The 18,647-nt window shown below is 43.3% G+C and overlaps 2 protein-coding genes across 9 annotated transcripts in view; one reads left to right on the top strand and one right to left on the bottom strand.

The window, feature by feature from the left end:
- LOC147014470 (uncharacterized) overlaps nt 1-18,647 on the bottom strand; it is a 101,141-nt gene that overhangs the window by 46,816 nt on the left and 35,678 nt on the right. The window lies entirely within an intron of this gene.
- Nucleotides 8,290-18,647, top strand: part of LOC147014469 (protocadherin Fat 1-like) — a 316,783-nt gene continuing 306,425 nt past the window's right edge. For all 6 annotated transcript variants that reach the window (XM_085850626.1, XM_085850625.1, XM_085850627.1 and 3 more), the window contains exon 1: nt 8,290-8,454. The gene's annotated coding sequence lies outside the window, so the exon portion shown is untranslated. The remainder of the gene's footprint in view (nt 8,455-18,647) is intronic.

Raw genomic sequence — 18,647 nt, 5'->3', positions numbered from 1 at the left:
AGACTCGTTATTTCTTTAAATTATCAGATTTCACAACAGATTTCAACACTTATTTAGTCTTGACGATGATAATATTTCGTCCCAAATAATATTTTGATGACATACTTTAATTAGCTTGTGAGAGTAGATCGTGGAAAATCGTATATCATATAATGCATGAAATCGCTCCAAGCTCCTAATTTGAAAACTATAATGCGTACAAAAGTGATGTATGCAGTGATTCATAGCTCTGATGAACAGGCATTCGATATGAGTGAGGAAAGTGAAAAAAAAAACCTTCATCATTAAGAAATCGTTGCGGCCTGTTTCAAGACAAGGTATGGTTGAGCAGACCAAAAACATGGTGGCTTCAGACCCCAGTTAGGTAACCGAGGATACACCTTAAGAACCCAGAGAGCGAAGTGGCCGAGGAGCGCCTGATAAAGGATATAATTAAATAAGGCCGTTAGTTATCTTCAAAAGGGGTGTTTAAATGAATCCAAACACCCAATTTTCACTCTTGCACTTCCTTGGAGTTCCCTTAGCATGCATGCAAAGCTTCAGACTGCTCGGTTCCATGGCTTTGGAGTTATGGAGGAGACACACACACATACACAAACACACTGACATTTATTGGTATTGATATATGCTGGCAGGATGGCCTGGAGGTATGCACACCTGCTAATAAGCTATCTAGCCTGGGTTTGAATCTCAGCCCAGCTATAAGCTGTCATCCTGTTGCTTCACAGGCAGGGTGATTCATCAATGTGTGTGCCATCCCTCAGAGGCATTTTTTGCAGGCGTCTGCCAACATTAGGTGCTGGATGTTAAAGATTCCAGGGTGTCCTTTGCAAAGAGTTGGCGAGTTATCGTCAAGCACCCTGAACAAATTCCAAATTCATGCCCGAGCCACTGCTGGGAAGGCAATGGCAAACCACCCAGTATATCCCTTGCCAATAAACAGCTTCAGCAGCACTGTTGCTCTGTAACAGAGCATGGTACATCGAGAGATCGGAATGTATCTAATACATAAAGCTCTTTCTACCCACTGACTGACTCACAGACTGACATTAAGGATCGGCACCTTCCGAGTGACGTGGAAAGCTGCAATTTTGTGTGCCAATGGACATCAAAACCAATACACCCTGAAAAAAAAAATCACAGAACCACATTGGAAAACATCCATAAATGAAAAAAAAACGAAATGAAAATAAATAAATGAAAAAAATAAATGCAGGTGAGCAACCCGAGGCAATAGCAAAGCACGGTAATTTTGCATGCTGATGGACATCGAAGCCAATATACCAGGAAAAATCACAGAACCATCAGAAAGCATCCGTAAATTAAAATATAAATAAATGAAAATAAATAAATGTGAAATAAAATGCAGGTGAGCAACCCGACGCAATGGGTAAGCACGGTTCGTAAGCAGGTGGGGGGACCCAAGACAATGGGTACGCACGGTTCGTATGTTTACACCTCCACAATGTGTAAGCATACCCCACTCGTACAGTGTATATTATAATATATACAGTATATACTGTATGTTCCCAGATACTTGAGATTACTTATAAGAAGGCGGGGTTTCAGGACGTGCAGGACATTGAAAAGCGATGAAGTTATTGGCATGATGGTGGATACATTTTGCCTGCTGGCAGATGCTGCTTGAACACTGCCTGAGCCCACATCCCAACATATACTTTATAGTGGCCTTTGGTGGCCTCAAAACGGCCGTCAAGGCCAACGTGCTATAGCTTAAAACATTGTCCAGATTCTGAAATATCGATACCTAAAATGTGGGGCCTCTAAGTGCTATGATTCGGCCGTGAAAGATGAACGCACAAACAAACAAACGCACAAACACTTGAAATCATTTGTATGATTTCATCGTTTTCAATGCATAGCATGTGCTCGAACCCCAACTTTGTGTTTTTTCCCCCCAATGCAGCGCTGGGTAACTCACCCAAGCTGGGTCATCCAATCAAGATCAGATTGTTTAGAGTTCAGTAAACCATCAAAAAGATTGTTGTTTAAAGCTGGAGCAAAAATTATCCCGAGAATGCACCATGGCAATGATGGGCCAAATGACCTCATTTCCTTGTTTCAGGTCGATGTCTTGATATTCAGACGTACAAGCACACACACATATAGATAATTATTCTGCAGGGGGGAGGGGGGGTGCCCACGACCGTACCCTAGGTACCCACAGCATGTGTGCCATACATATCGACTCAGCCATACAGGTGGAAATCATAAGTGGGATTCTCACCATCGTGGTGGTGGTGGGGGGTATTTTTTGTGATTCCCATGACCTCACCTTGGGTACCCCAGCCCGTTTGCAAAATTGGGTGGAGATTGGTCAGCCGTTTGATTTTTTCTATGATCTCCAGACGTGCACACACATACATAGAGAGAATTTCCTTGTGGGTTGTGTCCGTGACCTGAGCCCAGCACAATTGCAAAATTTGGTGGAGATTGGCCCAACTTTTTTTCCTATGATTTTCTTATGTACACACATATACAAAAAAATTTCCTTGTGGGGTGGAGGTGGGGGGGGGATTGTGAGGGCTGGTTGTCTTAAAACCTTGCCCAGATTCTGAAGCACCTACACCCAAAATTTAGAGCCTCAAGGTGCTCAGCGATGAAAGAGTAACACACAAATACACAAACAAACACTTGAACATATTTACCAGATATATGCCGTAATTGAGACCTCATACAAGCAAGGTAAGCTTTAAATCAGCATGTTAAGGTTGTGCACAAGGGTGGTTCCAGTAGTAATGCTCTGAGTATCATTTGATACCCGCTCAAGCAAATCAGACTGTAAGAGTGTATTCTGTGAGTGAATAACATCCATTCTGCTCTGATGACGGCACTGCATTTCCTGTTCCTCCATGCCTGATTGCCTGAACTCCACGTAATGTCCTTCTGACAGTTACATCCCGGTTTGTCTCACATTTCTATGAAGCAAACATGGGACATGCCCCAAAAAGTAAATGAACCTTCAGTGGAACGACATATAAATTTATTGTTCTGTGAGAGTTGGAAAGTGGCAAACATTGCCGAGACTCTTACCAACATTCGAGAGGTGTTTTAGGGATCATGATCCTGAAAGTTCAAGAATCATAAAAACATGTGTGGTGGGTGCAACGTGCTGATCGATGCTCAGGACAAAGCACATATGTCTGGTGTTGGCTTCATGGTTCGGGTGGTGGGCTTGGGATCCTAGGATCCTGATTTCAAATCCCACTCATCTTGTTGAATTAATACCAGGTGTGGTTGACTATGCCTGTCATCCTTCCGAGGTCGACAAAATGAGTGCCAGCTTGCTGGTATCCTGTGTCGGAGTGGCGACACGTCCAGGATTGTGCCCAATAGCCAAGAAGACTGCTTAGACAGCATCAACGCTCTGCTCGGAGTATGGTCATAATGGATGGATGGACAAAGCACAACCATCATCAGAATGTTCCACTCGATTTGTGACCTTCAGTCATCTCTGGTTATTTGGGCATAAATCCCAAGGAGGAATTTCAACACAAATTCCAAGGAGAAAATTCGGAGGACGAAATTCGGCACAGATACTGTACTGCAAATACCATAAGGGAAATCCTGCGAATACCAAATCCCATAAAGGAAATCGAGGATTAATTCCTTGGAGTAAATTCAGTGTGAATACCAGGAAGAACTAGAATGGAATTCAGTAAAGTGCATACCTCCACCAGGCTGAACAGTTCACATTTTGTATCCAAATGATAGGTCGGATCTGCATCCACACCTGAACCAAAATCTAATCGGCTTCTTCTTGTCACCTAACCAACTCATCCACCAAGTTTCATCATAACCCGTCCATAAATTTTTGAGATATCGTGCTATATATCGGCATTGGTCCCATCGCTCAAGCGTGAAGAATCATTTAAATACTTCGAGTATCTGGATCCGGATATTCACCAAAATGTAATCAATTTGTCCTTGTCACACACCAAACCTGTCCATCATATTTCGGCTGAATTCGCCCATAATTTTTTAGATATCCTGCTCACAGACAGACAAAGACACAAATAAGAAATTTAAAGAATTTCTTTGATCTAGATTTTCACCAAAATATAATAAATTCGTCCTTGTCACACACCCAACCTGTTTTCCAAGCTTCATCCAAATCCATCCGCAACTTTTTGAGATATCCTGCTCACAGACAGACAGACAATCGCGGATGAAAACATAACCTCCATCTACCTTCGGTGGCAGAGGTAAAAATCAGCACAAATTCTACAAAAGAAACACAGCATGTCGAGAATTCACTATGAATACCCAGGAGGAAATTCCGGGTGAATATTAAGGAGGAAATTCAACATCAAGACTGAAGAGAAGATTCAGTACAAGTACTACAAAGGTAAGTCATGATGAATATCACAAGGAAAATTCAGCTTGAATACCACGGAGAAAATTCAAGATGAATTCCAGGACAGAAATTCATTTGAAATACCGCAAATGGAAATTTAGCATGAAAATGACGGAGTAAATTTGGCACAAATACGGAGGATATTTAGTCAAAATACCCAGCGTGAATAGCATGGAGGAAATTCAGCACTATTACCACAGTGGAAATTCAGTCTGAATACTACGGTGGAAATTCAGCATGATTACCAAGGTGGAAATTCATTACAAATACCACGGCAGAAATTCAGCACGATTACCCTGGTGGAAATTCAGCACGATTACCACGGCGGAAATTCAGTCTGAGTACTACGGTGGAAATGCAGCACAATTACCATGGTAGAAATTCAGCACGATTACCCCGGTGGAAATTCAGTACGAATACCACGGTGGAAATTCAGTATGAATACTACGGTGGAAATTCACTCCAAATACCACGGCAGAAATTCAGCATGATTTCCATGGTAGAAATTCAGTACGAATACCACGGTGGAAATTCAGCATGTTTACCCCAGTAGAAATTCAGCATGATTACCCTGGTATACATTCAGTATGATTATCCTGGTGGAAATTCAGCACGATTACCACGACGGAAATTCAGTCTGAGTACTGCGGTGGAAATGCAGGACAATTACCACGGCAGAAATTCAGCACGATTCCCCCGGTGGAAATTCAGTATGAATACCATGGTGGAAATTCACTGCAAATACCACGGCAGAAATTCAGCACAATTACCATGATGGAAATTCGATACGAATACCATGGTGGAAATTCAGTAGGAATACCATGGTGGAAATTCAGTACAAATACCACGGCAGAAATTCAGCATCATTACCATGGTGGAAATTAAGTACAAATACCACGGCAGAAATTCAGTACAAATACCACGGCAGAAATTCAGCATCATTACCATGGTGGAAATTCAGTACGAATATCATGGTGGAAATTCAGTACAAATACCACGGCAGAAATTCAGCATCATTACCATGGTGGAAATTCAGTACGAATATCATGGTGGAAATTCAGTACAAATACCACGGAGGAAATTCAGCAAGAATACTATGGTGGAAATTCAGTACAAATATCACGTCAGAAATTCAGCATGATTGCCATGGTAGAAATTCAGTACAAATACCACGGGGGAAATTAAATATGAACACGGAGGAAGATGTTCATCACAAACACCACAAACCAAATTCATGACGAATTTGGATGAAATCTAATGAAGTGCTGGTACATTGAAGTACAAAAGGGGTTCATGGCATCATTTCAGGCAGCTATCAATCCAGATAGTTTGATTTGTTTGCGTTTTGAGCTCTTCTTGACACTTTGTATTGAATTACAATGCAATCACCGGCACATATACAAGAAATATTTTCCTTTTTTTTATGGTGAAGATACAATGGATGCTTCATGGTGAAGATTAAATGGATGTCAGGATGTCTCATCGTGAAGATGACTCTTGCAACAGGATGATATTACTCCGCTGTTGATGCCTTTCTTATTCAGCAGCAGGGAGTTTTTGATCTTCACATCTCATTCCTTTCCCAGGTAGTCAACGATTATGGGTTCACTCTGGCTGACACCATGCCTGTTGTACCGATAATTACCTCCGCCACCGAAGGTGGACAGAGGTGATGTTTTCACCCTTGTCTGTCTGCTGTCTGTTTGTCTGTCTGTCTGTGAGCAGGATATCTCAAAAAGTTATGGACGGATTTGGACGAAATTTGGTGGACATGTTAGTTGTTGGACAAGGACGAATCGATTCGATTTTGGTGAAGATCCGAATCTGGATCCGGATCCTGGGATTTTAAGTGATTCTTTCACCATTGCGAGAGACATTGCCAAAAACGACATCTTAAAAAATTATGGACCGATTCAGACAAAACTTGTTGGGTGAGTTGGGCGTGTGACAAGGACTAATTTATATCGATTTTGGTGAAGATCCAGATCTGGATCCGAGAATTAAAAAACTTATGAAACCATTCTTCACCATCGATATGAACGATGGCACCAAAAGCGACAAGTAGCATGCGTGATACGATACCCCAAAAAGTTGTGGACGGATTATGACAAAACTTGGTGGATGAGTTGGGTTTGTGATCAGAAGAGCCGATTCGATTTTGGTTCAGGTCAGCAGATCCGGCCTATCAGTGGGATACAAAAGGTAAATTGTTCACCCCAGAGGAGGGTATGCGCTCTACTGAGTATCGTTCTAGTTAAGCAGGATATTCTGTTCAGTGTTATTTGCTACACCGCAACAAGGGTTCCAAACGAGCAACGTGCAGGGTTCGAGAAGGTCGTACGAGGTTTTATCGGGGTGACCCTGCAAGAGACCAATAATCGATCCAAGACCTTTTTAAAAAAAAAAAAAAAATACTACACCGGATAAGAAACATTCATTCATCGTGACACGATTGGTGGTAACTTTATACGAATTTACCAATAACGAACGTTGGTGATAATAACGAATTGACATCGTTTTCTCATCGGTATATTTCATTGCTGAATACAAATATAACCTTTCATTGCCACAAGTAGTAGTGGGGCAACTTAGCTAAATATAGCATAACAATTGTGCATTTTGTGAGGAAAGCACCAAATTTGGCACACTAGTAGCCTATCATATTATGAACAGATTTGGATATTGGGCCATCTCAAATTCAGCCGCTGATGGCTGTGGCAGCCATTTTCCACTGACATCAAAAAATTTGAGATGGCCCAATATCCAAATCTGTTCATAATATGATAGGCCACTAGTGTGCCAAATTTGGTGCTTTCCTCACAAAATGCACAATTGTTATGCTAAGTTGCCCCACTAAAGTGCAATGAAGCAAAAAAGGCGAAGTTTACACGTTTGGTGACAACTTTTACGAGTTGATAAATTATATTGGTCCCTTCGACCGGGACGTTGCGTGTGCAGAGACCCCGGGAGCGAAACATCCATAGGTCGCTCACCCCGAACAATATGTGCTTCGTGCAAACAATTCACTCACGTGGTCGTGAGGTCGTCATCGAGGGCTCAACCGCAGTTGGTAACTTTGTACACTGCGGGTATTGTTTGAAGTGGGAGCGAGGGAAGAGCTCGTGGCGAGGGCAGGGCTGAGGTTGGAATCGAGCTCAAAGTGTTTGAACATTTTTAAAGGGACAGAAAAAGTGGCACACCTGAAGTAGTTAAAGAAGTGGAGCGCAAGCTCACACATGTTTGTTTGTTTTTTGGAATGTAATCTTGTCTCAGCTTCCTCCTCTCCAGATATGCATGTACGTGTGGACCTCGGTGTGGATCACAAGCAGGAGTGTGGCACGGTGTGTGGTCGCATGTCCCGTTGGTCGGGATCTGTGCGGAATTGGTCAGTTTGGTTTGTGGTTCCTTGTCCAGGTCCAACAACAGTGAAATGGGTATACATACATACATACATACATAATACATATTTATTTATATATTGTTCAACGCTCTCATTAGGGGAGGAGTATCAATCACCTCGCCTGGAAACTCAATCAATAATTTGAATTTATCTCCAAACCCGCGGTGCCACCAGCAGCGCTGAACCGATTGAAGAGTAAAAGTGACACGGTGGTGGGAGGGAAGACCGAGGAGGCAGGGAGGGTGTGGTTGGGGGAAGGTTACAAAGGCTACCGTACCAAGAATCCCAAAGGATTGGGATGAAGGGAGAGACAGGGAGCGAAAGGAGCACATTTCGGAGTTTCTTGCGCTCTGTCGGCACCGGTTCCCGCTGAAAGGTGTCCCACAGCCGCTTCTCCAACGACGTGCGGTGATTGTATATATGTGAACCTGGGGGCGCTGGGGGTGATAAAGCCGCGCGGGAGTGCGGACGCACCTTTGTGCATGCGGCCCGCCCAAGGACCCGCCCAAGGACCCGCCCCACCGAGCCGCTCACAGCAGCCTCTCTCACCGACTCGCCAGTGTGCTCTGGGAGCTGAAGGCCGGGGACGCTGAATAGAGGGAGGACCATCGTGCCTGGATACCGGCGTCATGGCGCGAGAATCGCGGATGCCTGTGGAGCACAAGTCATTGTGACGGTAAGCGATTGCCGGTCAGGTGTACGTACCTGGCGGAAATCAAGACTTTCTGACCCGTGTTACTCGCGCCAATTGGTGGTGAGCGAGGGCTCTCTCCTTCGCGCAGCACGAGGGGGTTCGTGTACTGCCGTGGGAACCCACGAACCACCCAACCCCCCCCCCCCCGTGTTTCTGCATCAGCACGTTCGTCTCCCGCGGACCACTCCTTCTCCCGGGACTCCCATTATGTGGCTCGGAATCCCATTCGGGCCACGTGGCCTCATGGTCCGGACCCGAGGTGCATCCGATGCAGTGCAGACGCGTAATGTGTATTGCGCACCGCGAGTCCTCCCTCGAACCGATCTGGAGGAGACTGATTCGCTCTTCGGGTGGGAAGTTCCGACATCCGTCCCGAATTCCCCGACACGAGGCCACGTTACAGTTCATTCATTCCGCGCTCCTTTTGTTCCGAGCTTCGCGGGTCATTCAAACTCCCCGTCGAGCAGAGGTTCCCGTGTGGCGACGGCACAACCCGCACTTGCCTCGTCAACTTAACTTGAGTTGTTAAGCGAACTTTTGCCCGATATTGTAAAGTAAAGCGCAGAAACAGCCTGTGCAAACAAGCGACTTGGTCTCGCTACGCAGTCCGCACCGACTCTCAGGCATGTGGAAATGGATCCTCGGGTAGTCGGGTTTACAGTTTTTTTAAAAGGATCGACGCAGCGACCCACAGGCATTGCTGAGCACCAGCTTCCCAAAGGGAAGGAGTGGGGGGTACGCGGGTTGTCAGGGGATCGGACGGACGTATGACCACTCTTGCTATCTCCGCGTTCTTTTTATTATAAATTATAAATGTTAATGATGGGAGCAAGTATCTTCATTCTGTCTATCTTTCCTGTCCTGTTACTGAGCACATTGCACAGCAGTAACAAAAATTACCCTTTGACCCGGGGTCCGTATGCTCACGCGATTGTTTGTCCTGATTAAGGGATCATTTTCTTTTGCGAGCCTTGGCTCACTCTGTGTGGCCTCAATATCCCCAAAGTACCTTATTTACAAGGTGCAAGTACATGTGCAGAACATCGGGGTGGGGCCTCTTTTAATTATGATCAGAGGATGAGTCTCTCGCACCGCCACATGAAATTCATTTCATTCGATCAAACCATATTCCATGTCCATACAATCCATTTTGACAGAAAGTTATGTTTTACGTGAGGCTGACTGGAGCATTAGAACTTTTAATACTCTACATTGAGAGCAGTGAATGTTCCTGTACATTTAGGGTAGTGAAGGTTTCTCGTGAGTTCGTAAGTGATCGTGCTCGCTGTAGAGTTCGGGTAATTAAAAGCTCCCATAGATTTAGAGCAATGAAGGTTCCAGTATATTTAGGGGAGTAATAATTCCTCTCATTTTCGGCAGTGGAAAGTTCCTGGTGATCAGGACAGTGAAAGTTAATATAAATTTAGGGGATTAAAGGCTCCTGTAGATATCGGACAGTGAAAGTTCCTTCAGGTTTTCATAATTAAATATTTTTGTAAATATATTGTAGTGAAAGTTCCTGTAGAATTTATTTGCGAAAGTTCCTATGGATTTTCATCATCGAAAGTTCCTGTAATTATATGGAAGTGAATGCTCCTGTAATTATATGGTAGTAAAAGTTCTTGTAATTTTATGGTAGTAAAAGTTCCTGTAATTATATAGGAGTAAAAGTTCCTGCAATTATATGGTAGTAAAAGTTCCTGGAATTATATAGGAATAAAAGTTCCTGCAATTATATAGGAGTAAAAGTTCCTGTAATTATATGGTAGTGAAAGTTCCTGTAGAGTTTGGTTGTGAAAATTCTGATAGATTTTAAGAATTGAAAGTTCCTGTAGAGTTTGGAAGTGAAAGTTCTAATAGATTTTCATAATTGAAAGTTCCTGCAATGATATTGGAGTGAAAGTTCCTGTAGAGTTTGGTAGTGAAAGATCCTATGGATTTTCATCATCAAAAGTTCCTGTAATTATATGGAAGTGAAAGCTCCTATAAAGTATGGTAGTAAAAGTTCCTATGGATTTTCATAATTGAAAGTTCCTGTAATTATCTGCTTGTGAAAGTTCCTGTAGAGTTTGGTCGTGAAAGTTCCGATATATTTTCAGAATTTAAAGTTCCTGTAGAGTTTGGTCGTGAAAGTTCCTATGGATTTTCAATATTAAAAGTTCCTGTAATTACATGGTAGTGAAAGCTCCTGCAGAGTTTGGAAGTGAAAGTTCTAATAGATTTTCATAATTGAAAGTTCCTGCAATTTTATTGTATTGAAAGTTCCTGTAGAGTTTGGTAGTGAAAGATCCTATGGATTTTCATCATCAAAAGTTCCTGTAATTATATGGAAGTGAAAGCTCCTATAAAGTATGGTAGTAAAAGTTCCTAAGGATTTTCATAATTGAAAGTTCCTGTAATTATATGGAAGTAAAAGTTACTGTAATGATATAGTAGTAAAAGTTTTTTTTAATTGAGCCCCTAAGAACCATACCGGGCCATCCCATCTTGGTGTACTTTTGAGAAAAAGGGACTCAAAGTTCCCAGTCTCCTGTGTCACAATGAGCACATCACCATCTCCTTCACCATCTCCTTCATCGATCATATCCATCAACTCAGCATCTGTCAGATGTCTGGCCGCCATGTTTATATTACATGGAATCATGGGGAAAATGTGGGATGGCCCATTCAGGCTCTGGCAAGTCAGATGCATATTAACAGAGCCAGAGAGGTTGTTTGCTTATATCCTTATAATATATTCTGATGGGTTGGCCCATTTTGGCCCTGAAAGGTATCAGTTTTGTGCACCTGAAGACGTTCATAACTCAATTTCACAAAAAAGGTGGGATGGCCCGGTATGGTTCTTTGGGGCTCAATTATATAGTAGTAAAAGTTCCTGTAATTATATGGTCATGAAAGTTTCTGTCGAGTTTGGTCGTGAATGTTCCGATAGATTTTCAGAATTGAAAGTTCCTGTACAGTTTGGGAGTGAAAGTTCCTATGGATTTTTATAATTGAAAGTTCCTGTAATTATATGGAAGTAAAAGTTCCTGTAATTATATGGAAGTAAAAGTTACGATAATGATATAGTAGTAAAAGTTACTGTAATTATATAGTAGTAAATGTTCCTGTAATTATATTGTCATGAAAGTTCCTGTCGAGTTTGGTCGTGAAAGTTCTGATAGATTTTCAGAATTGAAAGTTCCTGTCGAGTTTGTAAGTGAAAATTCCTATGGATTTTCATCATCAAAAGTTCCTGTAATTATAGGGAAGTGAAAGCTCCTGTAGAGTATGGTAGTAAAAGTTCCTATGGATTTTCATAATTGAAAGTTCCTGTAATTATCTGCTTGTGAAAGTTCCTGTAGATGTAGAGCAATGAAGGTTCCTGTAGATATAGGATAATGAAATTTCATGTAGATTTATGGTTGGGAAAGTTCCTGTTGATTTCAGGCATTAAAGATTCCTGGAGGTATAGGATAATGAACGTTCCTGTAGCGTTCAGGGATTAAAAGTTTCCACACATTTAGAGCAACAAAGGTTCAAGTAGATTTCGGAACGGAAAAGTTCCTCTGATTTGGGGCAGTTGAAAGTTCCTGTTGATTGAGAGCATTGCATTAGATTCAAAGCATTGAAAGCACATGCACGGAATACGAATTGGAAATGACCAGTCCGTGTGTCCGTGGAATTTAATAACCAGCACATCTCTGCCTTTAAATCACCACCCCAGGACAACTTTTCAGGTGCAATTTGAGGTAGAAGTTAAATCAGGATCGGGTAAGAGACAAATCACAGGCACCATTTTTCTATCCTTTGGCATTCCCAGGATGTGCGATATATTCTGCATAGATTTTCAAATGTCATTTTAAAAAATGTTCAACTTCACACATTGCTCTGTTAAAAAAGACTTTGTGTCTGTGCCTGAATGACTACTCTACTTGCATGAGATGGAAACTGCCTGGTGGAGACCGTGTTTCATGAAGGTCCGTCGTGTGCTTTCCAAAACGGAACGATAGGACATACAGGCCATATCCTCATAGGAATTCTGAGTTTCTTCTTGTTCAAAGTGAAGTTACAATTACTTCCTTATTCAGGAACACCATAGAGCGAGAACTTTCTGATGAGGGAGGTCTTTCTGATCAGTGAGGCTTGTTTTGCAAGAGGATGTGTGTGCTGAAGGGAAAGCAGGGTGTGCCTTGGCCATCTGCACGTCTGCAGGCAAGTCTGAGCTTGAATGAGAGATTGAGGCTTGTTACCTGCTGGATTAGTTTTACTCGATCACAGCAGGCTAACTCTCATTGTAGTTTGCTTTGTCAGATTCTTGTTATTTGCATAGTCTTGGCGCGTTTGGCTTGTTCTAACCGCACCTACCTTGACTTTGTGTGCATGCACGTCCTTGTGAAAAAACAAAACGTGATTTGCACTCGTCAGGATGTTGACGCTTCACTTGACTTTTGAATAAGATTCCATTTGATCACTTTGCTTCAGAATTTAAATGAGGGCGCATGGGATGGCGCATTTAACATTTTCTCGACATGATATGAGTGCAACACACCATCATCAAGAGTGTGTATAATCGTCTACTATGTTCTGCCCGTGGCAAGTTGCAAACGAGACCTATCCAAACTGAAATCCACGGCGAATTTAACCCAACCCATGAAATAAAATGATGAAACACGATGAGCCTTACACAGCCTCTTCTAATAAGGCCAAAATAAATAAATAACTCAAACATCTGTACATCTTCTTTCGGCTGCTCCCGTTAGGGGTCGCCACAGCGGATCATCCGTGTGATCCGCATAGTGATTTGGCACATGTTTTAAGCCGGATGCCCTTCCTGACGCAACCCTGGTCGCCTCTTACGACACAGGGATATGGTACACCTATTTTAACCAGGGTATACACCGGCCCAGTATACTGGTACTCATTTCGCCAACCTCGGAAGGATGACAGGCTGAGTCAACCCCCTGGTGTATTAATTCAGTAACCCAACGGGGCTTGAACTCAGGACCTTTTGAATCCCAAGCCGCTGCCCTAACCACTGCGCCAACACCAGGCTCCACTCAAACATCTGTAGATATATTTGATTAAATGAGGGTGAAAGAGAATGCCACGATGAGTGTACTTAAGCGAGCAATATAGGAATGCATTCACTTGCACCTGAGATACAGAACACACCAAACACCACGGCACCTCCTAAATACCAAATCGTGTACTCACCGCCAAAATGTATGCCACACACATTTTGGTTTTCTAATTTTGGTACGGTACACTTATTTTGGTAATCCATTTTGTTACACTTACTTCCTAAGATGCCTACAAACATGCATACTCAGAAATACTGCCAATGTACTCACATGCTTCACAGCGTGCCTACAAACACACATAGGCACATGCGGACCGCACACATACTCAATTCTAACATGTGAATGAACATGGCTATCACATACATATTGCATCCATCCCCATTCACTTCCTAACTTACATATTAATATGCATAACCACATGCATATGAGATATTGTGCATCCCATACACTTACCGCAGTGTATCCACGCCATCAAACAAATTATAGGCCTCTTTTATTTTTTTATTTTTTTTGTATACCTTGGTCGAGGCTCGTATGAGAGCTAACACACAACTCACAGCAAGGAGGCATGAGACAAGAGGGGCGGGAGTGGAAGGGAGAAAACAGTGGGGAACAGACACATTAGGTGAACTGTGGAAGGGAGAGGGATGGGGATGGGACGGGGAACATGGCGAAGAGAAGATGGACATTTCAGGGACTTTCAGGAAGGAAAGTAGGAGAAATGAAGGAAGTGGGCTTGGGTGGATTATCGGGGGTAGAAAAGATCGAGGATTTGGATGGGGGAAGATAAGAGGCGGTGGTGAACAGCTGTTTTGAAAGCCTGGAGGGAAGAATGGGAAAGAATAGAGTGAGGAAGTTTATTCCAAAGGCGGGAAAAAAGAGGAATGAAAGAGTGAAGATGAGCAGTGATTCGTGATTTTGGTAGTTTTACCAGAAGGGGGTTGTTGGCGGACCTTGAGCGCCCTGTGGAAATGTGGTGGGGACAAATCGCAGAGAGAGCAGGGGGGGCAAGGCTGGAGAGGAGTTGGTAGAAGACAGAAAGACCACCGACCAACCTGCGGTGATTGAGTGAGAGGCCCAAAGACTCAGCTTCATTGCAGGAGATGCCGATGATCTTAAATGCCCTGGTTTCGACAGCGTGAAGCCGAGAAAGGTGGGAGGCAGGAGCACCAGCCCAGAGGGGAGAGCAGTACTCCATCAGGCTACGGACAAAAGCTTTGTAAGTGGTCAGGAGCTCAAGAGGGCCGAGGAAGGACTTAGCACGACGGAGGATTCCCAGTCGGCGACTGGCTTTTGAGGCGAGGTTGGAAATGTGACTTTCCCAGGAAAGGTCATGGCAGATAGTGAGACCTAGAAGCTTGAAAGAAAAGACTTCTTCCAGAGGATTGTTGAGAAAGTGGATGGGGGGGTTTTGTAAACGGTCCTTTCGAAGAGACATAGTGAGAGTGTGAGATTTGTCTGGATTGAAAGACATGTTCCACGTGTTGGACCAGTTTGTGATTTTATCCAGATCTGCAGTGAGTGAAGAAGCTTCTGCTTGCCGGTCTGAGGGATGACAGATGGTACGGCAGAGGGTGGAGTCGTCGGCAAAGAGAAATAGAGGATTTTCCAGAGAGTCCGAGAGATCATTGATGAAAACCAGAAAAAGAACAGGGCCCAGAACGCTACCTTGAGGAACTCCAGCCTGCACAGGAAGAGGGGATGAAAGAACTCCATTTAGGGCCACACGTTGACTGCGACAGGAGAGGAAGTCTGCGAGCCATGAGTGGAGATGGCCTTGAATACCATGGGAAGAGAGTTTGGTGAGTAGGGCAGGGTGCCAGACTGTGTCAAAAGCACGTGATATGTCCAGGGATACGGCTCGGATTTCCTGTCTGGCATTGAGGACCTACATCCATTGATGGGAGAGCAGAAGCAGCATATCCAGGGTAGAGTGACCTGGTCTGAAACCAAATTGATGATTGGAAATCAAGCCATTGGAGAAGAGGAAGGATTTCATATCTGAGGCGATGATGGATTCCATCACCTTGCTGATGATTGGGAGAAGGCTGATTGGTCTGTAGTTATAGGGATCTGTTTTTGCACCTTTTTATGCAGGGCAGTGATGTTAGCAGATTTCCAAGCAGATGGCAGATGACCTTGGGCAAATGAGAGGGTGAATATAACAGAGAGAGGGTGAGCAAGAGCAGAAGAGCAGGCTTTGAGGACACGTGGGCTGATGCCGTCTGGACCGGTTGCAGAATCTGACTCGAGGTTTGAAAGCAAGCTCTCCACCTTGTCAGGAGAAAAGGATACAGAGTCCAGGGACAGTTGGGTGCGACTGGGTAAAGTGGGTAGAGATAGTGATGGGTTTAGGACACAAGATTTAGCTGCAAACACCGAGTTTAGACATTCAGCTTTATCACGTGTGGAATCAGCAGTGCGCCATTTGAGGTAAGGGAGGGGATGGAGGGGGAACATACACCAGAAATAGATTTGATTAAACGCCACCAGGATTTTGAGGAGGGAGAGAGGTTTGAGAGTTCAGACTTGAGATGAGAAAGATGTTGTTTTCTGGCTCTCCTGAGGGTAGATACACACTTGTTCCGAGCTTTGTGGAAAGAACTGAGATTGCCCTCAGTTGGGTTTGCTTTCCATGAGGCAAAGGCAAGTTGTTTCAGGACAACTGCCTCGCCACAAGCTTCAGTAAACCAAGGGCGGGAGGAAGGGTAAGACAACTGAACACGAGAGGGGATAAATCTGTGCATGAGGGAGAGCAAGTTTCTTTGAAAGAATTCCCAGGATGAGTTGATGTTTGAGAAAGTAGTGATAGGAGACCAGTCTGTAAGTTTGATGGCTGCTCGGAGACCCTGCCAGTAGGCCTCAGTTAAACATCAATTTTAAGAATTGCAAGGTAAACTAGAACAGCACTTGGTTGAGTGCATACTTCCACCAGACGAAACGGTTTCCATTTTGTATCCCACTGATAGGCCAGATTTGCAACTGGACCTCAATCAAAATCTAATTGGCTTATTCTTGTCAATTGTGCAACTCATCTACCAAGTTTTGTTATAACCCTTCCAAAAATTTTGGAGATATCATGCTATATGCAGGATATTGTTTTTGGCCTGATCTCTCAATGGTGGAGAATCACTTTTAAATTATAGTATCTAGATTATGATCCGGATCTTCACCATAATCTAATCAATTCATCCTTGTCACACTTTGACCTTGTTACAATCTAAACTTTGACCTTTCCACCGAGGTTTGTCTGAATCCATCCATAACTTTTTCAGACATCCTTCTATACCACGTTTTTTTGTCCCTATCTCTCAATAGTGAAGAATCACTTTAAAATTCGAGTATCTGGATCCGGATCTTCACCAAAATCTAATTAATTCTTCCTTGTCACACATCCAATGTGTCCAACAAATTTCGTCTGAATCCGTCCATAACATTTTGAGATATCCTGCTTACAGACAGCCAGACAGACAAAAAGACGGGTGAAAACATAACCTCCATCCACCTTCGGTGACGGAGGTAATTAATAGACATACTTCCAACCAAAACGAAAAAACTAGATCGACTCCGCTAATTTGAGCAAAAGAACAGACCCAGACTCAGGAGACATTTCACCAGCCTCACAGCCGACTTCCTCAGGCACACATCTTTTGTGTCTGAGGAAGCCGGCTGTGAAGCTGGTGAAACATTGCCTGATACCGGGTCTGCTCTTCCTTTTTTGCTCAAATTAGTGGAGTCGATCTAGTTTTTTAGTTTTGCTTGGAAGTGTTCAGGGAAGTACCAGTGAAAGATGGACTCTATTTGTTGGGAGACTTAATCACATGGGTTGGTCACGATACAGGTTCATGGGGTGAAGTGAGAGGCCACCACAGCATTGGTACTTGCAACTCCCAAGGGATTGTGCTAATGGATCTGTGTTCCCTCTTTGGTCTTTCCATCACAAATACCATGTTTGCCCATGCATATGTACATAAGACCACATGGTACCTACCATCCAAGATCAAAAGTCAGGCACATGATTGATTACATAATTGTAAGAAGCCTTTATGTGATCGACGTCAATGATTGCCGAGTCCGTAGAAGTGCTGACTGTTGGACAGACCACAAGTTTGTGAGTGGAAGAACTAGGTTTAGAGTACATTGCTCAACCAGGTGGCTTTTGAAACCATGCAGCCCACATCTTAATGTGGCTCTACTCCAATCATCAGACAAACAGCAAGAACTTTCTTTAACCCTAAACGAGGCTCTCCCAAAAAACTTAACCAGTAACTATGGTGAATAATGGAAATCCCTTAAAACCATTATATACAACACAGCTAAATCAATGCTGGGAGCCCCAAAACGCCAGCATGAGGATTTGTTTGACTCAAATGATGAAGGCATTACGAGTCTCCTGGACAGGAAAAGGGAGGCCTTTGCAGCGGTTTTGGTATCAGAAACACAAAAAAACTAGAGGGGGAGCACTCGGTAGAGTGCAAAACCTCTGCCGCCAATACTGCTGGGTCACTTAAGTGAACCTGATATCCTATTCATTGTAGGTCAAAACGGATCAGACTCCACTGAACCACGATTGAATAAACTAAACTAGATCGACGCGCATGTAGAAATGCCCAAAAAAATCGAAATTTTTTTGAAAAAAAAGTTGTTTTTTTTTCTCCAACAAATTTTTTTTGGGGAGGGGGGGGGTTGGAAATCACTTAAAACATGTAGAAATGCAAAAACAAAAATTCAAATATTTTTTCAAAATGGCCACCATAGCGGCCATATTGGACTTTGGACCAAATCCAAAATCTAATGGCATGATCCTTGGACCAAACCTCACCCCCCCCCCCCCACCAAGTTTCGTCAAAATCCGTCCAGGAGTTTTTCCGTAATACTGTTCACAAACAAACAAACAAACATGCAGTCATAGACTGGTACTTACGAAATCGTCAACTTGACCTCTCACCTTGTCTAATAAAAGCTGTCTCGAGAGAAGGGAGCGACGCAAATCAGAAGTTTCTACGATGATTCTGTACCAAACCATCAAAAATCGTAACGTCGACCGAAGCAAAAATCTCCATTTCTCCACGCAATTATTTAATATTATTTTATCAAAGTCACAAAACCGTA

Source organism: Eptatretus burgeri, chromosome 13 (assembly GCF_056783735.1).
Source record: "Eptatretus burgeri isolate ZD-2024b chromosome 13, Ebu_testis_v1, whole genome shotgun sequence".
Lineage (NCBI taxonomy): Eukaryota > Metazoa > Chordata > Myxini > Myxiniformes > Myxinidae > Eptatretus > Eptatretus burgeri.
This window is presented reverse-complemented; position numbering and strand designations above follow the sequence as displayed.